General features: G+C 50.6%; 1 protein-coding gene across 1 annotated transcript in view; it reads right to left on the bottom strand.

The window, feature by feature from the left end:
* LOC142295789 (early activation antigen CD69-like) overlaps nt 1-23,730 on the bottom strand; it is a 60,275-nt gene extending 36,545 nt beyond the window's left edge. The window contains exons 1-4 of the mRNA XM_075338881.1: nt 23,587-23,730; nt 22,348-22,419; nt 11,819-11,881; nt 2,055-2,213 (exon numbers count right to left, since the gene is read on the bottom strand). The gene's annotated coding sequence lies outside the window, so the exon portion shown is untranslated. The remainder of the gene's footprint in view (nt 1-2,054; nt 2,214-11,818; nt 11,882-22,347; nt 22,420-23,586) is intronic.
* Nucleotides 23,731-25,493: the final 1,763 nt, after the last annotated feature.

A 25,493-nucleotide genomic window follows, 5' to 3' on the forward strand; every position in this document is an offset into this window, starting at 1 on the left:
GTTATATCAGCACTGGAGCATTATAAGAGGGGCTGATATCAGTCACATATGTAATGTCTGGGGTTATATCAGCACTGGAGCGTTATAAGAGGGGCTGATATCAGTCACATATGTAATGTCTGGGGTTATATCAGCACTGGAGCATTATAATAGGGCTGATATCAGTCACATATGTAATGTCTGGAGGTTATATCAGCACTGGAGCATTATAAGAGGGGCTGATATCAGTCACATATGTAATGTCTGGGGTTATATCAGCACTGGAGCGTTATAAGAGGGGCTGATATCAGTCACATATGTAATGTCTGGGGTTATATCAGCACTGGAGCGTTATAAGAGGGGCTGATATCAGTCACATATGTAATGTCTGGAGGTTATATCAGCACTGGAGCATTATAAGAGGGGCTGATATCAGTCACATATGTAATGTCTGGGGTTATATCAGCACTGGAGCATTATAATAGGGCTGATATCAGTCACATATGTAATGTCTGGAGGTTATATCAGCACTGGAGCATTATAAGAGGGGCTGATATCAGTCACATATGTAACGTCTGGGGTTATATCAGCACTGGAGCGTTATAAGAGGGGATGATATCAGTCACATATGTAATGTCTGGGGTTATATCAGCACTGGAGCATTATAAGAGGGGATGATATCAGTCACATATGTAATGTCTGGAGGTTATATCAGCACTGGAGCGTTATAAGAGGGGCTGATATCAGTCACATATGTAATGTCTGGGGATATATCAGCCTTGGAGCGTTATAAGAGGGGCTGATATCAGTCACATATGTAATTTCTGGGGTTATATCAGCACTGGAGCGTTATAAGAGGGGCTGATATCAGTCACATATGTAATGTCTGGGGTTATATCAGCACTGGAGCATTATAAGAGGGGCTGATATCAGTCACATATGTAATGTCTGGGGTTATATCAGCACTGGAGCGTTATAAGAGGGGCTGATATCAGTCACATATGTAATGTCTGGGTTATATCAGTACTGGAGCATTATAAGGGGGGCTGATATCAGTCACATATGTAATGTCTGGGTTATATCAGCACTGGAGCGTTATAATAGGGGCTGATATCAGTCACATATGTAATGTCTGGGGTTATATCAGCACTGGAGCATTATAATAGGGGCTGATATCAGTCACATATGTAATGTCTGGGGTTATATCAGCACTGGAGCATTATAAGAGGGGATGATATCAGTCACATATGTAATGTCTGGGGTTATATCAGCACTGGAGCGTTATAAGAGGGGCTGATATCAGTCACATATGTAATGTCTGGGGTTATATCAGCACTGGAGCATTATAAGAGGGGCTGATATCAGTCACATATGTAATGTCTGGGGTTATATCAGCACTGGAGCATTATAAGAGGGGCTAATATCAGTTACATGTGTAATATCTGCAGGTTATATCAGCACTGGAGCATTATAAGAGGGGCTGATATCAGTCACATATGTAATGTCTGGGGTTATATCGGCACTGGAGCATTATAAGAGGGGCTGATATCAGTCACATATGTAATGTCTGGGGTTATATCAGCACTGGAGCATTATAAGAGGGGCTGATATCAGTCACATATGTAATGTCTGGGGTTATATCGGCACTGGAGCATTATAAGAGGGGCTGATAGCAGTCACATATGTAATGTCTGGGGTTATATCAGCACTGGAGCGTTATAAGAGGGGATGATATCAGTCACATATGTAATGTCTGGGGTTATATCAGCACTGGAGCGTTATAAGAGGGGCTGATATCAGTCACATGTGTAATGTCTGGGGTTATATCAGCACTGGAGCGTTATAAGAGGGGCTGATATCAGCAATAATCCTGACACTGGAGACCCGCAGCCGCTCTCACCTCAAATCTGCAGCAAAAATCATTGGATTTTTACCAGGAAAACTCGTCTTGTTTTGTTTTCTTTTCAATGTGTAAATATCATTAGTGATTGGGCAAATTTAATGAAATCTCCTTGGGCCACACAGTGTAGCGTGATTCCTCCAGGGGGCGCTTAGACTTATTTCTGGGCACTCACCGTCCTCGAGTTTTCTCAGTTTTTCTGCTCATAAACACTTTTCATGCTCTCGCAGGGGGTCGGCGCGCACGAGGGACCGGTCATGAAGCCGGACTCCGTGAGGCTCGGCATCGTCCTCTTCATGCCGCTTCTATCAAGAAGGTGACAGGAAGGAGAATTCTGCAAGACAAGTGTAGAGAAGACTGAGGAGGCGTCAATAAGGAGAGAAGTGCAGGAGCAGAGCAAGACGAGGAAGAGGACGGAGGAGACGGCGGCGCAAGACAAGGCCCAAGAGGACGGAGGAGACGGCGGCGCAAGACAAGTGTAGAGAAGACTGAGGAGGCAGCAATAAGGAGAGAAGTGCAGGAGCAGAGCAAGACGAGGAAGAGGACGGAGGAGACGGCGGCGCAAGATAAGACCCAAGAGGACGGAGGAGACGACGGCGCAAGACAAGTGTAGAGAAGACTGAGGAGGCTGCAATAAGGAGAGAAGTGCAGGAGCAGAGCAAGACGAGGAAGAGGACGGAGGAGACGGCGGCGCAAGACAAGTGTAGAGAAGACTGAGGAGGCTGCAATAAGGAGAGAAGTGCAGGAGCAGAGCAAGACGAGGAAGAGGACAGAGGAGACGGCAGCGCAAGATAAGACCCAAGAGGACGGAGGAGACAGCGGCGCAAGATAAGACCCAAGAGGACGGAGGAGACGACGGCGCAAGACAAGTGTAGAGAAGACTGAGGAGGCTGCAATAAGGAGAGAAGTGCAGGAGCAGAGCAAGACGAGGAAGAGGACGGAGGAGACGGCGGCGCAAGACAAGTGTAGAGAAGACTGAGGAGGCTGCAATAAGGAGAGAAGTGCAGGAGCAGAGCAAGACGAGGAAGAGGACGGAGGAGACGGCGGCGCAAGATAAGGCCCAAGAGGACGGAGGAGACAGCGGCGCAAGACAAGTGTAGAGAAGACTGAGGAGGCTGCAATAAGGAGAGAAGTGCAGGAGCAGAGCAAGACGAGGAAGAGGACGGAGGAGACGGCGGCGCAAGATAAGGCCCGGGAGGACGGAGGAGACAGCGGCGCAAGACAAGTGTAGAGAAGACTGAGGAGGCGTCAATAAGAAGAGAAGTGCAGGAGCAGAGCAGGACGAGGAAGAGGACGGAGGAGACGGCGGCGCAAGACAAGACCCAAGAGGACGGAGGAGACAGCGGCGCAAGACAAGGCCCAAGAGGACGGAGGAGACAGCGGCGCAAGACAAGGCCCAAGAGGACGGAGGAGACAGCGGCGCAAGACAAGTGTAGAGAAGACTGAGGAGGCGTCAATAAGAAGAGAAGCGCAGGAGCAGAGCAAGACGAGGAAGAGGACGGAGGAGACGGCGACGCAAGACAAGGCCCAAGAGGACGGAGGAGACAGCGGCGCAAGACAAGTGTAGAGAAGACTGAGGAGGCTGCAATAAGGAGAGAAGTGCAGGAGCAGAGCAGGACGAGGAAGAGGACGGAGGAGACGGCGGCGCAAGATAAGACCCAAGAGGACGGAGGAGACAGCGGCGCAAGACAAGTGTAGAGAAGACTGAGGAGGCTGCAATAAGGAGAGAAGTGCAGGAGCAGAGCAAGACGAGGAAGAGGACGGAGGAGACGGCGACGCAAGACAAGGCCCAAGAGGACGGAGGAGACGGCGGCGCAAGACAAGTGTAGAGAAGACTGAGGAGGCAGCAATAAGGAGAGAAGTGCAGGAGCAGAGCAAGACGAGGAAGAGGACGGAGGAGACGGCGGCGCAAGATAAGGTCCGGGAGGACGGAGGAGACGGCTGCGCAAGATAAGGCCCGGGAGGACGGAGGAGACGGCAGCGCAAGATAAGGCCCAAGAGGACGGAGGAGACGGCGGCGCAAGACAAGTGTAGAGAAGACTGAGGAGGCGTCAATAAGGGGAGAAGTGCAGGAGCAGAGCAAGACGAGGAAGAGGACGGAGGAGACGGCGGCGCCAGACAAGGCCCAAGAGAACGGAGGAGACAGCAGCGCAAGACAAGGCCCAAGAGGACGGAGGAGACAGCGGCGCAAGACAAGTGTAGAGAAGACTGAGGAAGCTGCAATAAGAAGAGAAGTGCAGGAGCAGAGCAAGACGAGGAAGAGGACGGAGGAGACGGCGGCGCCAGACAAGGCCCAAGAGGACGGAGGAGACAGCAGCGCAAGACAAGGCCCAAGAGGACGGAGGAGACAGCGGCGCAGGACAAGTGTAGAGAAGACTGAGGAAGCTGCAATAAGAAGAGAAGTGCAGGAGCAGAGCAAGACGAGGAAGAGGACGGAGGAGACGGCAGCGCAAGATAAGGCCCAAGAGGACGGAGGAGACAGCGGCGCAAGACAAGTGTAGAGAAGACTGAGGAGGCAGCAATAAGAAGAGAAGTGCAGGAGCAGAGCAAGACGAGGAAGAGGACGGAGGAGACGGCAGCGCAAGACAAGGCCCAAGAGGACGGAGGAAACAGCGGCGCAAGACAAGTGTAGAGAAGACTGAGGAGGCAGCAATAAGAAGAGAAGTGCAGGAGCAGAGCAAGACAAGGAAGAGGACGGAGGAGACGGCGGCGCAAGACAAGGCCCAAGAGGACGGAGGAGACAGCGGCGCAGGACAAGTGTAGAGAAGACTGAGGAAGCTGCAATAAGAAGAGAAGTGCAGGAGCAGAGCAAGACGAGGAAGAGGACGGAGGAGACGGCAGCGCAAGATAAGGCCCAGAAGGACGGAGGAGACGGCGGCGCCAGACAAGTGTAGAGAAGACTGAGGAGGCAGCAATAAGAAGAGAAGTGCAGGAGCAGAGCAAGACGAGGAAGAGGACGGAGGAGACGGCGGCGCAAGACAAGGCCCAAGAAGACGGAGGAGACAGCGGCGCAAGACAAGTGTAGAGAAGACTGAGGAGGCAGCAATAAGAAGAGAAGTGCAGGAGCAGAGCAAGACGAGGAAGAGGACGGAGGAGACGGCGGCGCCAGACAAGGCCCAAGAGGACGGAGGAGACAGCAGCGCAAGACAAGGCCCAAGAGGACGGAGGAGACAGCGGCGCAAGACAAGTGTAGAGAAGAAGACTGAGGAGGCAGCAATAAGAAGAGAAGTGCAGGAGCAGAGCAAGACGAGGAAGAGGACGGAGGAGACGGCAGCGCAAGATAAGGCCCAAGAGGACGGAGGAGACAGCGGCGCAAGACAAGTGTAGAGAAGACTGAGGAAGCTGCAATAAGAAGAGAAGTGCAGGAGCAGAGCAAGACGAGGAAGAGGACGGAGGAGACGGCAGCGCAAGATAAGGCCCAGAAGGACGGAGGAGACGGCGGCGCCAGACAAGTGTAGAGAAGACTGAGGAGGCAGCAATAAGAAGAGAAGTGCAGGAGCAGAGCAAGACGAGGAAGAGGACGGAGGAGACGGCGGCGCAAGACAAGGCCCAAGAGGACGGAGGAGACAGCGGCGCAAGACAAGTGTAGAGAAGACTGAGGAGGCAGCAATAAGAAGAGAAGTGCAGGAGCAGAGCAAGACGAGGAAGAGGACGGAGGAGACGGCAGCGCAAGATAAGGCCCAAGAGGACGGAGGAGACAGCGGCGCAAGACAAGTGTAGAGAAGACTGAGGAAGCTGCAATAAGAAGAGAAGTGCAGGAGCAGAGCAAGACGAGGAAGAGGACGGAGGAGACGGCAGCGCAAGATAAGGCCCAAGAGGACGGAGGAGACAGCGGCGCCAGACAAGTGTAGAGAAGACTGAGGAAGCTGCAATAAGAAGAGAAGTGCAGGAGCAGAGCAGGATGAGGAAGAGGACGGAGGAGACAGCGGCGCAAGACAAGTGTAGAGAAGACTGAGGAGGCAGCAATAAGAAGAGAAGTGCAGGAGCAGAGCAAGACGAGGAAGAGGACGGAGGAGACGGCGGCGCAAGACAAGGCCCAAGAGGACCGAGGAGACAGCGGCGCAAAACAAGTGTAGAGAAGACTGAGGAGGCAGCAATAAGAAGAGAAGTGCAGGAGCAGAGCAAGACGAGGAAGAGGACGGAGGAGACGGTGGCGCAAGATAAGGTCCAAGAGGATGGAGGAGATGGCGGCGCAAGACAACTGTAGAGAAGACTGAGGAGGCAGCAATAAGAAGAGAAGTGCAGGAGCAGAGCAAGACGAGGAAGAGGACGGAGGAGACGGCGGCGCAAGAAAAGGCCCAAGAGGACGGAGGAAACAGCGGCGCAAGACAAGGCCCAAGAGGACGGAGGAGACGGCGGCGCAAGACAAGTTTAGAGAAGACTGAGGAGGCAGCAATAAGGAGAGAAGTGCAGGAGCAGAGCAGGATGAGGAAGAGGACGGAGGAGACGGCAGCGCAAGATAAGGCCCAAGAGGACGGAGGAGACAGCGGCGCAAGACAAGTGTAGAGAAGACTGAGGAGGCAGCAATAAGAAGAGAAGTGCAGGAGCAGAGCAAGGCGAGGAAGAGGACGGAGGAGACGGCGGCGCAAGACAAGGCCCAAGAGGACGGAGGAGACAGCGGCGCAAGACAAGGCCCAAGAGGACGGAGGAGACAGCGGCGCAAGACAAGTGTAGAGAAGACTGAGGAGGCTGCAATAAGAAGAGAAGTGCAGGAGCAGAGCAAGACGAGGAAGAGGATGGAGGAGACGGCGGCGCAAGACAAGGCCCAAGAGGACGGAGGAGACAGCGGCGCAAGACAAGTGTAGAGAAGACTGAGGAGGCAGCAATAAGAAGAGAAGTGCAGGAGCAGAGCAAGACGAGGAAGAGGACGGAGGAGACGGTAGTGCAAGATAAGGTCCAAGAGGACGGAGGAGACGGCGGCGCAAGACAAGTGTAGAGAAGACTGAGGAGGCAGCAATAAGAAGAGAAGTGCAGGAGCAGAGCAAGACGAGGAAGAGGACGGAGGAGACGGCGGCGCAAGACAAGGCCCAAGAGGACGGAGGAGACAGCGGCGCAAGACAAGTGTAGAGAAGACTGAGGAAGCTGCAATAAGAAGAGAAGTGCAGGAGCAGAGCAGGATGAGGAAGAGGACGGAGGAGACGGCGGAGCAAGAAAAGGCACAAGAGGACGGAGGAGACGGCGGCGCAAGACAAGTTTAGAGAAGACTGAGGAGGCAGCAATAAGGAGAGAAGTGCAGGAGCAGAGCAAGACGAGGAAGAGGATGAAGGAGACGGTGGCGCAAGACAAGGCCCAAGAGGACAGAGGAGACGGTGGCGCAAGATAAGGCCCAAGAGGACGGAGGAGACGGCGGCGCAAGACAAGTGTAGAGAAGACTGAGGAGGCAGCAATAAGAAGAGAAGTGCAGGAGCAGAACAGGATGAGGAAGAGGACGGAGGAGACGGCGGCGTAAGACAAGGCCCAAGAGGACGGAGGAGACGGTGGCGCAAGACAAGTGTAGAGAAGACTGAGGAGGCAGCAATACGGAGAGAAGTGCAGGAGCAGAGCAGGATGAGGAAGAGGACGGAGGAGACGGCAGCGCAAGATAAGGCCCAAGAGGACGGAGGAGACAGCGGCGCAAGACAAGTGTAGAGAAGACTGAGGAGGCAGCAATAAGGAGAGAAGTGCAGGAGCAGAGCAAGACGAGGAAGAGGACGGAGGAGATGGTGGCGCAAGAAAAGGCCCAAGAGGACGGAGGAGACGGTGGCGCAAGACAAGGCCCAAGAGGACGGAGGAGACAGCGGCGCAAGACAAGTGTAGAGAAGACTGAGGAGGCAGCAATAAGGAGAGAAGTGCAGGAGCAGAGCAAGACGAGGAAGAGGACGGAGGAGACGGTAACACAAGAGGAGGAAGAGGAGGGAGGAGACGGTAACGCAAGACAAGGAAGAAGACGGCAGCGCAAGACAAGGCCCAAGAGGACGGAGGAGACGGCTGCGCAAGACGAGAAAGAGGACGGAGGAGACAGCGGCGCAAGACGAGGAAGAGGACGGAGGAGACGGCTGCGCAAGACGAGGAAGAGGACGGAGGAGACGGCGGCGCAAGACGAGGAAGAGGACAGAGGAGACGGCGGCGCAAGACAAGGCCTAAGAGGACGGAGGAGACGGCGGCGCAAGACAAGGCCCAAGAGGACGGAGGAGACAGCGGCGCAAGACAAGTGTAGAGAAGACTGAGGAGGCAGCAATAAGAAGAGAAGTGCAGGAGCAGAGCAAGACGAGGAAGAGGACGGAGGAGACGGTGGTGCAAGATAAGGTCCAAGAGGACGGAGGAGACGGCGGCGCAAGACAAGTGTAGAGAAGACTGAGGAGGCAGCAATAAGAAGAGAAGTGCAGGAGCAGAGCAAGACGAGGAAGAGGACGGAGGAGACGGCGGCGCAAGACAAGGCCCAAGAGGACGGAGGAGACAGCGGCGCAAGACAAGTGTAGAGAAGACTGAGGAAGCTGCAATAAGAAGAGAAGTGCAGGAGCAGAGCAGGATGAGGAAGAGGACGGAGGAGACGGCGGCGCAAGAAAAGGCCCAAGAGGACAGAGGAGACGGCGGCGCAAGACAAGTTTAGAGAAGACTGAGGAGGCAGCAATAAGGAGAGAAGTGCAGGAGCAGAGCAAGACGAGGAAGAGGATGGAGGAGACGGTGGCGCAAGACAAGGCCCAAGAGGACAGAGGAGACGGTGGCGCAAGATAAGGCCCAAGAGGACGGAGGAGACGGCGGCGCAAGACAAGTGTAGAGAAGACTGAGGAGGCAGCAATAAGAAGAGAAGTGCAGGAGCAGAGCAGGATGAGGAAGAGGACGGAGGAGACGGCGGCGTAAGACAAGGCCCAAGAGGACGGAGGAGACGGTGGCGCAAGACAAGTGTAGAGAAGACTGAGGAGGCAGCAATACGGAGAGAAGTGCAGGAGCAGAGCAGGATGAGGAAGAGGACGGAGGAGACGGCAGCGCAAGATAAGGCCCAAGAGGACGGAGGAGACAGCGGCGCAAGACAAGTGTAGAGAAGACTGAGGAGGCAGCAATAAGGAGAGAAGTGCAGGAGCAGAGCAAGACGAGGAAGAGGACGGAGGAGATGGTGGCGCAAGAAAAGGCCCAAGAGGACGGAGGAGACGGTGGCGCAAGACAAGGCCCAAGAGGACGGAGGAGACAGCGGCGCAAGACAAGTGTAGAGAAGACTGAGGAGGCAGCAATAAGGAGAGAAGTGCAGGAGCAGAGCAAGACGAGGAAGAGGACGGAGGAGACGGTAACACAAGAGGAGGAAGAGGAGGGAGGAGACGGTAACGCAAGACAAGGAAGAAGACGGCAGCGCAAGACAAGGCCCAAGAGGACGGAGGAGACGGCTGCGCAAGACGAGAAAGAGGACGGAGGAGACGGCGGCGCAAGACGAGGAAGAGGACGGAGGAGACGGCTGCGCAAGACGAGGAAGAGGACGGAGGAGACGGCGGCGCAAGACGAGGAAGAGGACAGAGGAGACGGCGGCGCAAGACAAGGCCTAAGAGGACGGAGGAGACGGCGGCGCAAGACAAGGCCCAAGAGGACGGAGGAGACAGCGGTGCAAGACAAGGCCCAAGAGGACGGAGGAGACAGCGGCGCAAGACAAGGCCTAAGAGGACGGAGGAGACGGCGGCGCAAGACAAGGCCCAAGAGGACGGAGGAGACAGCGGTGCAAGACAAGGCCCAAGAGGACGGAGGAGACAGCGGCGCAAGACAAGGGGTTTGGAAGAGGAAGACAGAGGCATCAGGAAAAGTAAGACAGAGGAGTCTGGAGGAGGAAGACATAGGCGTCTGGAGGAGAAAAGCAGAGGAATCTGGAAGAGGAAGGCAGAGGGATCTGGAGGAGAACAGAGCAGAGGAGGAGTACAGAGGAGTCTGGAGGAGGAGGACAGAGAAGTCTGAAGAGGACAGAGGAGTCTGAAGGAGGCGTACAGAGGAGGCGTACAGAGGAGTCTGGAGAGGACAGTGGAGTCTGGAGGAGGAGGAGGACTGAAGAGTCTGGAGGAGGAGGAGGAGGAGGACCGAAGAGTCTGGAGGAGGAGGAGGACCGAAGAGTCTGGAGGAGGAGGAGGAGGAGGACCGAAGAGTCTGGAGGAGGAGGAGGACCGAAGAGTCTGGAGGAGGAGGAGGACCGAAGAGTCTGGAGGAGGAGGAGGACAGAAGAGTCTGGAGGAGGAGGAGGACAGAAGAGTCTGGAGGAGGAGGAGGACAGAAGAGTCTGGAGGAGGAGGAGGACCGAAGAGTCTGGAGGAGGAGGAGGACCGAAGAGTCTGGAGGAGGAGGAGGACCGAAGAGTCTGGAGGAGGAGGAGGTCCGAAGAGTCTGGAGGAGGACCGAAGAGTCTGGAGGAGGAGGAGGACAGAAGAGTCTGGAGGAGGAGGAGGACAGAAGAGTCTGGAGGAGGAGGAGGACAGAAGAGTCTGGAGGAGGAGGAGGACAGAAGAATCTGGAGGAGGAGGAGGACAGAAGAGTCTGGAGGAGGAGGAGGACAGAAGAGTCTGGAGGAGGAGGAGGACAGAAGAGTCTGGAGGAGGAGGAGGACAGAAGAGTCTGGAGGAGGAGGAGGAGGACAGAAGAGTCTGGAGGATGAGGAGGACAGAAGAGTCTGGAGGAGGAGGATGACCGAAGAGTCTGGAGGAGGAGGAGGACCGAAGAGTCTGGAGGAGGAGGACGGAGGAGTCTGGAGGAGAAAGACGGAGGAATCTGGAGGAGGAAGACGGAGGTGTGTGGAGGAAGAAGACGGAGGTGTGTGGAGGAAGAAGACGGAGGTGTGTGGAGGAAGAAGATGGAGGTGTGTGGAGGAGGAAGACGGAGGAGTCTGGAGGAGGAAGCCGGAGGAGGAAGATGGAGGATTCTGCAGAAGGAAGACATAGCAGTCTGGAGAAGGAAGACAGAGGCATCTGGAGGAGAAAGACGGAGGAGTCTGGAAGAAGAACCCGAAGAAGGAAGACAGAGGTGTGTGGAGAAAGAAGACAGAGGTGTGTGAAGGAAGAGAGAGGTGTCTGGAGGAGGAAGAGGGAGGAGGAAGATAGGGTGTCTGAAGGAGGAAGACTGAGGAGGAAGACTCAGGCATCTGGGGGTGGAAAACAGAAGAGTCTGGGGGTGGTAAACAGAAGAGTCTGGGGGTGGAAGACTGAAGAGTCTGGAGGTGGAAGACGGAAGAGTCTGGGGGTGGAAGACGGAAGAGTCTGGGGGTGGAAGACGGAAGAGTCTGGGGGTGGAAAACGGAAGAGTCTGGGGGTGGAAGACTGAAGAGTCTGGAGGTGGAAGACGGAAGAGTCTGGGGGTGGAAGACGGAAGAGTCTGGGGGTGGAAAACAGAAGAGTCTGGGGGTGGAAGACTGAAGAGTCTGGAGGTGGAAGACGGAAGAGTCTGGGGGTGGAAGACGGAAGAGTCTGGGGGTGGAAGACGGAAGAGTCTGGGGGTGGAAGACGGAAGAGTCTGGGGGTGGAAGACGGAAGAGTCTGGGGGTGGAAGACGGAAGAGTCTGGGGGTGGAAGACGGAAGAGTCTGGGGGTGGAAGACGGAAGAGTCTGGGGGTGGAAGACGGAAGAGTCTGGGGGTGGAGGACGGAAGAGTCTGGGGGTGGAGGACGGAAGAGTCTGGGGGTGGAGGACGGAAGAGTCTGGGGGTGGAGGACGGAAGAGTCTGGGGGTGGAAGACGGAAGAGTCTGGGGGTGGAGGACGGAAGAGTCTGGGGGTGGAAGACGGAAGAGTCTGGGGGTGGAAGACGGAAGAGTCTGGGGGTGGAAGACGGAAGAGTCTGGGGGTGGAGGACGAAAGAGTCTGGAGAGGACAGAAGAGTCTGGAGGAGGACAGAAGAGTCTGGAGGAGGACAGAAGAGTCTGGAGGAGGACAGAGGTTGCATTCTTGCTGTTATCTAATACAACATCACACAATAATAAGAGCAGTGATATTTCCCGTTACCTGCAGGTGGTCAGATACTTGGGGCGTATCCTCCAGATCACCGGCAGATCTGTTTCTGCTCCGCTGAAATAACAAAGCAGAATTGTGGTTTCATATAACCTTGTGTGTAAATGATCACCACTGTATTATTACTCGTCTTATTGTCACAGTCCTATTATTACCTATATATCGCCTTTTCCATCCTCCATTATTGTTTTATTTATACATATTATTAAGGAGTGACCAATACTGAGGAGACTTTGCAATATATTATATCAGATAAATCCGTTTTTTTCTCTTCTTGGACTGAAATGATCAATTCACAGGTAAAATCTGTCTTCAGTGATTTTCCCATTACTGAGATGACAGTTGGTGCCTATTAAGCTCTATGGAGCGGTGTTGACCAGATCAGCATTTTCTGCAGACTCCCCTCCTCCAGTTAGATAATCCTGAATCCTGATTGGATGAAGCACATCAGGTAATGTGTATTTGTATAATAAGGGGTGTGGCCTCAGGATATTGCATCCTTTATCAGGGTGTACAAAATTATTTGCTGCTTGTTCAGAGGCACCTGGGGCAAGAATTCAGTTCTTCCTTCCTCCCACCCAAAGCGGTTTTATAAGTCGTCATGTGACCCGTCATTTGCACCCTTATAGTCACGTGCCGAGCTGCTCTTACTAATTTTCACAATGGTCGGTGACATACTGAGAGAAGCAGTAAGAAAAGCAAGATGTCACATAACCGTAATTCTGCAAATCACACAGGAATGAACCAGCGGGCAGAGCAGAATCCTGACAGTGAGTATATTACACACTGTTAGGATTGGGCATGCTGAAGGGCTTAATTTATTTATAATTAAAGGGTTTGTCCAGCTAATGTGACTGCAGGCTTCTGAATTCTCACAGCACTGCACACGTTTCGGGTTCCCCCATGCCAGTGATGAGAGTGGATGGTCATGTGAGCACAAGTATGCAATTTGTAGATTTCTGGCCACATTCCAACTAGACCTGCCCGGCTTCATGCAATTCATTTTCATCAAGTGAAACCACAAGAGAAAAGAGAATGTGCACAAAGTGGGATCACCAAAAATTATCATGCAATAACATTTTATTATATCCAAAAGACATACAAAACACATAGATGTACATTAAAAACAATTAAAAATCATCAAGTGACACAGCACAAGTCAAGTTGGCACGTGGCTGTATGTATGAAAATTGCACACTTGTGGTTTCATGGACCTCCCACTCTCACCACTGGCACCAGAGAATCTGGACAGCATGGTTACTAAAGGTGGTGATGAAAGTCTTACGACATCTTTATTGTGTTTATTAATTAGACTCTTCTGAGTGAGTTTCCTGATGTTAAGAAACGCCTGAAAGATCGCCATGAATAAATTGGCCTATGTTGGCGTGACTTTGGAACCCATCGCAGTCCCCCATGTTGGACATGTAGCATTCTTGAAGGTAAAAAAGTTATTGTCAGTATTCTTTCTCCTTTCTGAAAAATAGTGAGATCTATGAAGTCTATTGATGTTTCATTTATAGTTGGGGAGAACACCAAGTACCAATAATTAGATGCAATGTAGGAATGATTGTACACTGTTTTGATAAAAAAGTTTGTACATGACAATGTCTTCACTGTATATAGAGTCGTAGATATTTAGGGCCGCAAAGATCACCATGCATAGACAACACGATGTAGATGCTGCTGCCACTTTATATAACACCACAATCTCTGCAGCTCTTGAATCGGCCACCCCCCTCACGCCTACCAAAACCTGCATAATCAACAGGCAACCTTGGCACACAAGCCAGACCAAAGAACTGAGACGGGCTTCCAGGATTACTGAACACAGATGGAAGAGGTCTCATTCCACCAAGCATTACATCAGATACAAACAGTCCCTCACCACTTTCAAGTCTGCACTCACTGCTGCAAAACAAACCTACTTGTCATCCCTCATATCCTCTCTATCCCACAACCCTAAACAGATATTCAACACTTTCAACTCTCTCCTCCATCCCCTGGCACCAGCTCCCTCTCCTCTCATCTCAGCTGAAGACTTTGCCTCTTTATTCAATAAGAAGATTGACATCAGAGCAAGCTTTGGCCCACAATCACCACAACCTCTCCTCATAACTACCTTGCCCTTTTCCTCCAAATCCACTCTACTCACAAGATCACATTTCACCACCTGTGTACTTCACCAGCTCCCGTCCCACCTAATGTCCATTCTCAGCACAGTCTTCATCCCAACCGTAAGCCATCTCTTCAAACTATCATTAACAACTGGTGCTTTTGTAGTGCCCCAGCGTCAGCAGCCAAGACTGCTCGGATCCGGATCCGCAGTGGCTCAAGGGGTCTCCGGACCCAGGAGGGGTTGCGCGGCCACTCGAAATAAAAGGGGGGTATTTACAGGGGCTTTTGTGTTTAGAATTCGTGATGCCACCCACGGTGTGTGGTAAAGTGGAGTACCACCGCTGCTGATGGGAGCGCCCTGTGGCGATGGGATGACAGCCAGGTGTTTAACCCCTCCGTGGGTAGGGGGGAAATGCCCCGGGGCTCGGTGATGGTAATAAGGGGATGCCGTTGGGGAGGAAAGGGTCACTGCGTACTCACTCAGTCCAATAACGCTGACACCGACAACTTGTAAACCGAAATTCTTAGCACCGCTGCAGCAGGGAGGGAGCACGCCTGGATCCCGTGCCCAATGGTGTTGCTTGTTAGCCTGTGACCTTTCCCTTGGCACCTTCTTTACTGGTTGGCCCCTGTAGTGTGGAACTAGTCGGGTCCCGCTCACCTGTATGGCGAACGGAGTGAGCTTGCTCTCAGGGTTCACGCTTGGGATTTTGTGGACTGTGTATTGGGAAAGTCCTATCCCCCTCGTTGCGCTAGTACCTCAATTTTAGAGCAGGTGGAGAACGAATCTTGAAGACTTTGTCCTCGTTGGGTGAATTACTATGACGCTTGAAGCTACTTCCCGGCCTAGGGTCCACGTACCCCGTCATGCCCTGGCCCCTGCCTGGAGATGGCACAAGGCCACCGGCTGCCCTCCTTGCCACAATTGATTGACACAATCCCCTGCGACCAGGGTTCCAGCTCCTACCAGGCCCAGACCAACGTCTTCCACCTAGTATTAACAAGGAGCCCAGCTCCTGACCTCCTCCAACTGACTTGTGACTTCTCCTCACGAGAGTCACCACACAACTGACTGCTCCTGACACTCCTGACCCTCCCTAACCAACCCCCCAAGTAGGCAGCCCTATTCCCTTCAGGCTACCCATTGGTGTCTGGTGGGTGTGGTGCAGAGTGTTTCTAGGATTTCCATTAGCTTGTTCTTACCAATACCAAAGGCCAGGGACCCGTAACCAAGGAGGATTAGATACCGTGCAGAAGGACAGATTGCACAATATCCTGTGACAACTTGATAGGCCAGGGCATCACATTCCCCCTTGGTTAAACGTAGCTTGTCCCCAAGCTACAGGACACCAGAGGTTTATTATTTTATTTTTTTTTTTTAACTGTAGAAAAGATAGAAAACAAGGTTAACATTTTTAGTTGCAATTTTCATCCCTCGCAGGGGAGGCACCTTTCTTAAACGTTACTAAACATGTTGAAGAGTTCATCGCCCAATGATGGGATGCTCCCGGTTTTAGTGGTAACGGAGGCTCAACCTGCTCCGTTGCAGCCCCTTCCTGCAACAGTCCAGTCCCAATGTCCCGGATCCCAATAACTCGCCACCCAAACAAGCCTGACCCCTGTAAACCTATCTGCGGGTCCGTGACCAGGTTAAGGTCCCGGGTGTGGTCTTAGACGACTCTGGTTGGCACAGGAGGTGCAGCTATATACAATACACAAGTTCGTGTTGGTCACGCCAGTCCTGTGACCATGGTCAATATTTACTTACATATATATATTGTGAGGCAGTGACAGGGGTAATATTTGAAGACCGCTATGTGTCCCCCAGAATGTGTCTGGAAACCCTCTGAGTTTGCTATAGCTATTACTGGGAGTATAGCACAAAGGGTAACAGGGAGACAGATCCCTCCTCCCAGTCCAGGTTTTGTAGCAATCCTCATGTCCGGCATTTTCGTTTAAAATCATGCAGAGCACAGCAGGGTGTGTCTCAGTTGAGAGCCAGGCTTGGTGAAGCTAACACATGCTGTGTGAGCTGGGCTGGCTCTGTGTGGAGTGAACACAGGCCAAGAGTGTGAGCCTAGGAGAACCTTACACAGATCCCTGCGGTTAACGGGGTCCTAAGGTAACAAGACTTTTTGATGCAATGAATTTGTCTATATGCACCGGCGGTGATCCGGAAGAGACTTTGACTGTGGGAAATTGGATCTATTTATGCTGCAACAATAGACTGTTGGTGTGAACACGCTGCTGCCTCACTGCCTCACGTTTTTGCCCAAACAACGCTGCTACCTCACAATATATACAGTTAGGTCCAGAAATATTTGGACAGTGACACAAGTTTTGTTATTTTAGCTGTTTACAAAAACAGGTTCAGAAATACAATTATATATATATAATATGGGCTGAAAGTGCACACTCCCAGCTGCAATATGAGCGTTTTCACATCCAAATCGGAGAAAGGGTTTAGGAATCATAGCTCTGTAATGCATAGCCTCCTCTTTTTCAAGGGACCAAAAGTAATTGGACAAGGGACTCTAAGGGCTGCAATTAACTCTGAAGGCGTCTCCCTCGTTAACCTGTAATCAATTAAGTAGTTAAAAGGTCTGGGGTTGATTACAGGTGAGTGGTTTTGCATTTGGAAGCTGTTGCTGTGACCAGACAACATGCGGTCTAAGGAACTCTCAATTGAGGTGAAGCAGAACATCCTGAGGCTGAAAAAAAAGAAAAAATCCATCAGAGAGATAGCAGACATGCTTGGAGTAGCAAAATCAACAGTCGGGTACATTCTGAGAAAAAAGGAATTGACTGGTGAGCTTGGGAACTCAAAAAGGCCTGGGCGTCCACGGATGACAACAGTGGTGGATGATCGCCGCATACTTTCTTTGGTGAAGAAGAACCCGTTCACAACATCAACTGACGTCCAGAACACTCTCAGTGAAGTAGGAGTATCTGTCTCTAAGTCAACAGTAAAGAGAAGACTCCATGAAAGTAAATACAAAGGGTTCACATCTAGATGCAAACCATTCATCAATTTCAAAAATAGACAGGCCAGAGTTACATTTGCTGAAAAACACCTCATGAAGCCAGCTCAGTTCTGGAAAAGTATTCTATGGACAGATGAGACAAAGATCAACCTGTACCAGAATGATGGGAAGAAAAAAGTTTGGAGAAGAAAGGGAACGGCACATGATCCAAGGCACACCACATCCTCTGTAAAACATGGTGGAGGCAACGTGATGGCATGGGCATGCATGGCTTTCAATGGCACTGGGTCACTTGTGTTTATTGATGACATAACAGCAGACAAGAGTAGCCGGATGAATTCTGAAGTGTACCGGGATATACTTTCAGCCCAGATTCAGCCAAATGCCGCAAAGTTGATCGGACGGCGCTTCATAGTACAGATGGACAATGACCCCAAGCATACAGCCAAAGCTACCCAGGAGTTCATGAGTGCAAAAAAGTGGAACATTCTGCAATGGCCAAGTCAATCACCAGATCTTAACCCAATTGAGCATGCATTTCACTTGCTCAAATCCAGACTTAAGACGGAAAGACCCACAAACAAGCAAGACCTCAAGGCTGTGGCTGTAAAGGCCTGGCAAAGCATTAAGAAGGAGGAAACCCAGCGTTTGGGGATGTCCATGGGTTCCAGACTTAAGGCAGTGATTGCCTCCAAAGGATTCGCAACAAAATATTGAAAATAAAAATATTTTGTTTGGGTTTGGTTTATTTGTCCAATTACTTTTGACCTCCTAAAATGTGGAGTGTTTGTAAAGAAATGTGACAATTCCTACAATTTCTATCAGATATTTTTGTTCAAACCTTCAAATTAAACGTTACAATCTGCACTTGAATTCTGTTGTAGAGGTTTCATTTCACATCCAATGTGGTGGCATGCAGAGCCCAACTCGCCAAAATTGTGTCACTGTCCAAAGACTTCTGGACCTAACTATATATATATATATATAAAACATAACGGAGTCCATATACCGGGTGTACACTCTGTAAAGAATCTAGTGGTTAATCAGGTAACTTCTTTGTTCATTTGCAATTGGTTACTCAAGCATTCATTTGCTAACATTTCTAAATGAAAAACATCAAACTGTGGAAAATAACAACCGAAAACACCGATACCTAACAGTTCTATGGCTTCGTAAAACCACTGTCATTATAACATTTTTAATAGTAGATTGCCGGGTCCCGTAGCCACGCGTCCTTGCGACTACGTGCCACTGACGCCGGCACAAACCCTTCCTCAAACATCACATGCTTGGTTACCTCCAGGGCATACAGCCCCGCTCCCCGCAGTGCCGGGTGTAGGTAACCATTTCCTCGGATTGAAGGTTGCGCTCTGGGTGCCCCCCAAGGGAGGTGCTGTGCCTCGTCCCGTTGGGATACAAACACCCCAGCTGTGAGGCCTGCTTCTCGGATGAAACCCCACCCCTGCTCAGGGTCAAACCGATCCACAAGGCCACGGCACCGTGTCCCCTCAACAAGGGAAGCAGCTCTGCTCACTTGCTCCTTTTCTGCTCTGTTACGAGCGGCAAACTCCCGTCGTCGCCGGTCTCGGGTTGCTAGCTCTGCTTGCAACTGGTACTGGTGTCGTTCCCAGTAGGGGGTGTCAGCGTCCGGCCTCAGCTCCCTAACTGGCTCTGGCTTTAGGTGGACTCTTGCGGCCCCAACAGCCGTCGAGATGCCGCGCGGTAGCGGAACCGGTGCATCTTTAGGTTCCACTTCCATAGTTGTAGACTGAGAAACCGACTGCTCCGCAGTTGGGGTTGCAGGGTCCGGGTGCTCCGCTTCTGAGTACGGGCCCGGTGAGGCGGCCGGGTCTGGTCTGGCCGGGGTCCATATGACCGCTGTCATGACTGGGATGATAGTCGAGACCGGGGTTTCTGTTGCTGGAGACTCATATACAAGCACTGCAGGTTCTGCTGCCGGGATTGCTGTGGGCAGCTTTGCGTCCGCCGAGGATGCGGTAGGTGATGGTGGAATACTCGCCGTGAGCGGAGATGGTCCGGATCCCTCAGCCACAATGGCTGGTTTAGGGTAATTGACAGGGACTGCGTAACCGCTTACCCTCTCTTCTCGTGGGACTACCATCTCACGGGCTCGCACCGCCATCACCAGGCTCCTCATCTCTTCCCTCCAGTGGTTTAGTATGAACAGGAACTGCGACCGCATTCTCCTGCACAGTTGTTCCGTCTCTTCCTCTAGCCAAGTCGCGGTCCTGGTCACAGCACGCTCCGGTGACCAGCTCCGCTCCGCCATATTGCCTCTGCGTCGTCCAGGAACGTTATGGCAGAGTCCTGGCATCCCTGCTTCTCTTCCGCTGTTGTTACATTCTGGCACGCCCCCTCGGTTTTCACTCAGCACGCTTTTGCGCGCTGTGGCCCTCTGGGACCTTCCAGTTTCAGCCTCACACGCAAGACGAAGGGCGGGGCTTAAACTTTGCGCGCTTTCACAGGGAAAATGTGGCGGAATTGGCGGGAAGAGGAATTTTGACTCACGGTTTTTGGCTCTAAGGCGCACGTCACCCAGGTAAGTGGGTCCTGCTCGGATCCTGTTCGTGACGCCAGAAGTTTCGAGGTGTACCGCCCCAGCGTCAGCAGTCAAGACGGCTGACGCTGAATGTTGATCGTAACCAGATCAAGCAATGACAAAATCTATGGATGGTTGGCTGCTGGGTGTCATCAGAAAGAAAGGGGTCTATATCGGTCACTAATTTCTTTGAGTGTTGTTTTTGCATGTCAGAAATGTTTATTTCTACATTTTGTGCGGTTATATTGGTTTACCTGGTGAAAATAAACAGTGAGATGGGAATAGATTTGGTTTTTATTAAGTTGCCTAATAATTCTGCACAGTAATAGTCACCTGCACAAACAGATCCTCCTAAGAAGCCAAATCTAAAAACCCCTCCAACTGCCAAAAATATTAAGCTTTGTATTTATGAGTCTTTTGGGTTGATTTGAGAACATAGTTGTTGATCAATAATAAAAAAATCCTCTAAAATTCAACTTGCCTAATAATTCTGCACACGGTGTAGTTACCCTTTTGCTCGTGGATGGGGCCGTGCAGAGCAGCATTTACTGTGGCCACTGCTGAAGTCATATTTGCAAACAGTAAAGAAGTGAGAAGAAAGGAGCAGAGACCACCTTAAGGCCGCTTTACACACTGCGATATCGGTCCCGATATCGCTAGCGTGGGTACCCGCCCCCATCGGTTGTGCGACACGGGCAAATCGCTGCCCGTGGCGCACAACAGCGCGCCGACCCGTCACACTACTTATCTGCCCTGCGACGTCGCTGTGCCCGGCAAACCGCCTCCTTTCTAAGGGTGCGGTTCGTTCAGCGTCACAGCGACGTCACAGCAGCGTCACGAAACCACCACCCAATAGAAGCGGAGGGGCGGAGATGAGCGGGACAAACATCCCACCCACCTTCTTCCTTCCGCATTGCGGGCGGGATGCAGGTAAGGAGAGGTTCCTCGTTCCTGCGGTGTCACACGGAGCGATGTGTGCTGCCGCAGGAACAACGAACTACATCGTTACTGCAGCAGCAACGATATTTGAGAATGGACCCCCATGTCACCGATGAGTGATTTTGCAAGTTTTTGCAACGATGCAAAATCGCTCATAGGTGTCACATGCAACGGCATCGCTAAAGCGACCGGATGTGCGTCACAAATTCCATGACCTTAACGAGATCGCTTGAGCGATGTCGCAGCGTGTAAAGCGGCCTTAAGTATACAGGTATTACAGTGATCACCATTGACATACACTATACACTATATACAGAGCACCTGTGTAAGTATACAGGTAATACAGTGATCACCATTGACATTGTACACAGGAGTTCTGTATATATTATTTAGTGTAAGTATACAGATATTACAGTGATCACCATTGACATACACAGGAGCTCTGTATGTAGTGTATAGTCTATATAATAGTCACTATACATATACCTAACCATTAATGTAGGGAGGCACTCTGAATACAACATGCATGTATACCAACTCACACTCCGGCTCATTTTTTTTTTGTTTTTTCTCTAGTGTCTTGTACTCAGTACAAAGAGGTTGTGGCCCCCTTTCAAATGAGCTGAGCAATTCATCCATTGCATCCCATGGCTGTGTGCCAATAGTCGGGATCCAGCCACTCTCTGCCCTTATTCAGATTGATCTATGGTGAGGTTTTAATATTAGAGTGTAGGTACTGTCCCGATTTGGGTACACCTTGTCGCGGTGGGATGGCTTTACGCTTTTTTGATCAAAAATAGTGTTTACTAAGTACCCTATGTTTATTTATATGCACTATGCTTTTATTTAGTTACACAAGGGTATATGTTCATATTATTCTTATTTTGGGCTTTCTTAGCTCTGTATATAGTGTAAGTATACAGGTAATACAGTGATCACCATTGACATTATACACAGGAATTCTGTATATATTATAGTGTAAGTATACAGGTATTGCAGTGATCACCGTTGACATTATACACAGGAGCTCTGTATATAGCGTATAGTGTAAGTATGCAGATAATACAGTGATCACCATTGACATACACAGGAGCTCTGTATATATTATTTAGGGTATAACTATACAGATATTACAGTGATCACCATTGACATTATACACAGGAGCTCTGCATATAGTGTATAGTCTATATAATAGTCACTATACATATACCTTACTATTAATGTAGGGAAGCCCTTTGAATACAATCAAACAACTACTCCAAAGGAGAAAACTAGTGCCAACAACCCAATTAATAAACACAATTTTATTAGGAAATTACAATATGAATATTAAAACTATTAAAAAAGCAAGGAGTCCATATGCAAGGCCATATAACCTAAACATTGGAATGAAATGGTATAATACATTGCCATCAATTATAGATTATTTTTGATATATGATATAATGTATAAAAATCTTGTGCATAGATAGAAAGGAGGGCAGAATTATGGATATAGTATACTGCATAAAAGACTACATGCAAAGGTCCAATATATAATAGTTCAATGCCTGTGCTAAAAAAAATATTGCATAACTGTGCGCACGCTGCGTTTTTTGCCGCGGTTTTGCTGCATGTTTTTGCTGCAGAAAATGTTCATAACCTCGCTGCAGTCCTTCCACAGCAAAACCTATGGTAAAAAAAATGCTGTGCGCACACTGCGTTTTTTCCCTTACAGGTTTTGCTGCATGTTTTCTGCAGCAAAAAGAATGTGCAAGTCACTTCTTTCCACAGGTATCTGCGGTTTTTGCCATAGATAATGGTAAAAAAACGCAGGAAACAACTCGCGGAAAATTTGCGGCAACACCGCGGCAAAACCGCATGCGGAGAGGAGATTGTCCACAATGAGAATAACAAATGATCTTATCTGTAATATTTTTTGATTACCTGCACATCGTCAGGCAGGTGGGAGTCGTCATCCAGATCAGACATAGATGAAGACTTTATTCTTCCGCCCGGCTGGAGGAAACAAAATAAATGTTTTGTATTATTATTATGTATCACCATAGACTTATTATTACTAGGGATGAGTGAAACCGAACTGTAAAATTTGGGGTTTGTACCGAATGCCTTGTGTCTGGTGCTGAATCCTGAATACGGACCTTTTACTGTACATCCGGTTCCTGTTTGTGAATAAAGCTTGCTGGAAGGCCGCAGAGCAGACTTGGGCTCCGCTCTATGTTTGATAACCAGCGCGGGTAAAGCAGCAGCTGAAGGCTGCAACCCTCAGCGGTCAGCTGGTTACCAAAAATAGAGGAGACCCCATCATTTTAAAAAAATGAAATGCAGTTCCTCCTGCTTTTGATAACCAGCCACGGTAAAACTGACAGCTTGGGACTGGTATTATCAGGGTGGGAAGGGCCATGGTTATTGGCCCTTCCCAGTCTAAAAATAGCAGCCCGCAGCCGCCAAAGAAGGGAAGTATCCATAAGTAGCGTCAATTCTGGCGCTTTACCTGGCTCATCGCACCAAGGCAATCGGGGTAATATATGGGGTTGATGTCAGCTGACCATTGCCCTATTTTCCCTGGCGTTGGAATACCGGGAGGCGCCCCCGGATCTATTGTTTTGTTGTGGACTCCTTGCAGACTTTAAGGATTTATATTTGTTTGGTGATTTATCTTTGTGGTTCCAATAAAGCCCTTTGTATTGTTCCTTGGCCTGGCGTCCCTCACTGCTCTGTCGCATACCCCCTCACATCCGCTAATTAAGGATTCACTCTCTGAGCCCAGTTTGTTTTGTCATTATTCGGCCGCCTCGGCTCTTTTTGGGTTTTGTTAGACGCTTTGTTGTACTGGCCTGATGACGGGACCTCCGTGTTCTCTCACTTTGTAACATTACATAGTTTATTTCTGTTATCCATTAATAAGGATCATATCTACAGGATTATTCTGATCCTCCCACAGAGATCAGTCTTTCTATACAGGACACTCTATACTGTACAGCGGCCGGTGAGCACAGTGACTCAGCAATAAACCTCCGTCCACCCTAATGATCAGCCATGGTGGACGTGCAGAGGCTTCGTGTTCCTTCTCAATGGCACCTTACAATACATTTCCACCTTTTACTCTCGTGTCCGCACATTACACCCCGTCTCCAGGTCTGGATTTCACCCTCTGTCACTCACCTTGCTTGGATCTGCCCAGTAGTTTTCTCGCTGTTCTTCTCCGTTGTGTAAAGATTGCAGACTTTCAGTTGAGTCTTCTGGCCGCAGGCCGGACCCCACCATCCAGAGACCCTTGTCCTCCATGACGGTCGCTGCTGTAGACAGAGAAGTTGCAGCAAATAATGAACTGAATAGCTATGATGCAACATATGACGGGCGGAGGAGGAGGGCATGAAATATGAAGCTTCCTGGACTTGCTTTTTCTTTCTTTTTTTTTTTCTTTGGAAAGGGATTTTCCATTTTTACCTAAAAACATTGTTACTTTGCCAACTTGTTGGTGCATTTAGAGGAAGCAGCAAATATATTCAATTTTAGCCTTAAAGGGCTATTCCTATAAACAAAGTTAAATAATATCCAAAGTAGAAAGAAGTCCAACCGCAAACAGCTTCAGTGCCAGGGGTACTTTATTGAAAAACGAGGTTCTTCATAAAAGCGGCGAGATGGGACCTGGATGCGGGATCCATTACCTGTCCTCAGGTGAGGGATCCCGCATCCAGGTCCCATCTCGCCGCTTTTATGAAGAACCTCGTTTTTCAATAAAGTACCCCTGGCACTGAAGCTGTTTGCGGTTGGACTTCTTTCTCCTTTGGATATTATTGGACTTTCTCCTTATCTTCTGACCAGCACACTTAGGCGGGCTTTGCATGTTGCGACATCGCAGGCCGATGCTGCGATGTCGCACGCGATAGTGCCCGCCCCCGTCGCAGGTATGATATCGTGTGATAGCTGGGGTAGCGAAAACTATCGCTATGCCAGCTTCACACGCACTCACCTGCCCTGCGACCGTCGCTCTGGCCGGCGACCCGCCTCCTTCCTAAGGGGGCGGGTCGTGCGGCGTCACAGCGACGTCACACAGCAGGCGGCCAATAGCAGCGGAGGGGCGGAGATGAGCAGGATGTAAACATCCTGCCCAGCTCCTTCCTTCCGCATATCCTACAGAAGCCGCGGTGACGCCGGTAGGAGATGTTCCTCGCTCCTGCAGCTTCACACACAGCGATGTGTGCTGCCGCAGGAACGAGGAACAACATCGGACTGTCGCATCAGCATAATTATGGATTACGCCGACGCTGCACCGATGATACGATTACGACGATTTTGCGCTCGTTAATCGTATCATCAAGCCTTTACACACTACGATGTCGCCTGCGATGCCGGAAGTACGTCACTTTCAATTTGACCCCACCGACATCGCACCTGCGATATCGTAGTGTGCAAAGCCCGCCTTAGAACGGACTTTCTCTGAGCCTGGAGCTGACTTCCAGACACGTGGGTCAACTGCACAAGGTAACTCAGGTGGATTGAGTGGTGCAGGACTTTGTTCTATTGCATGTGCTATAAACAAAGTAAATTTTAAAGTTCATTGCAATCAATAGATCTTGGAATAATAATGATTTCTGCAATTGGACATTATATAAAATGCTCTTGTGTGGAGATAATCTTATATATATGTCGCGGGCGGCGGGGTGCGCTCACTAACGCTCAGGTCCGGCGCCTCTGCTGGGTGCTGCCCGGTGGCTCGAGCGGTGGGCCGGATCCGGGGACTCGAGCAGCGCTCCTCCCCCGTGAGTGAAAAGGGGGTGGTTTCTGGTATTTTGGGATTTGTTAGTTCGTGACAGCACCCACGGGTCGTGGTGATAGTGGGCACCACCGCTGCTTAGTGACGGGGATCCCGGGAGTGATGGCAGGGAGCAGCTGAGATGTAGATTCCCCCTCCGTGGGTAGGGGGTTGGTGATCCCGGGGCCCGGTGATGATATGGGGAGGCAGGGTAGCTGGGGAGCAGGGTCGCAGGGACAGCGCAGCGCGGTGCCGGATGGCACTGTTGTACTCACTCAGATACAAAAGCACAAAAGTCATCGGTAAACCAAAC

The sequence above is a fragment of the Anomaloglossus baeobatrachus genome, chromosome 3 (assembly GCF_048569485.1).
Source record: "Anomaloglossus baeobatrachus isolate aAnoBae1 chromosome 3, aAnoBae1.hap1, whole genome shotgun sequence".
Classification (NCBI taxonomy): domain Eukaryota; kingdom Metazoa; phylum Chordata; class Amphibia; order Anura; family Aromobatidae; genus Anomaloglossus; species Anomaloglossus baeobatrachus.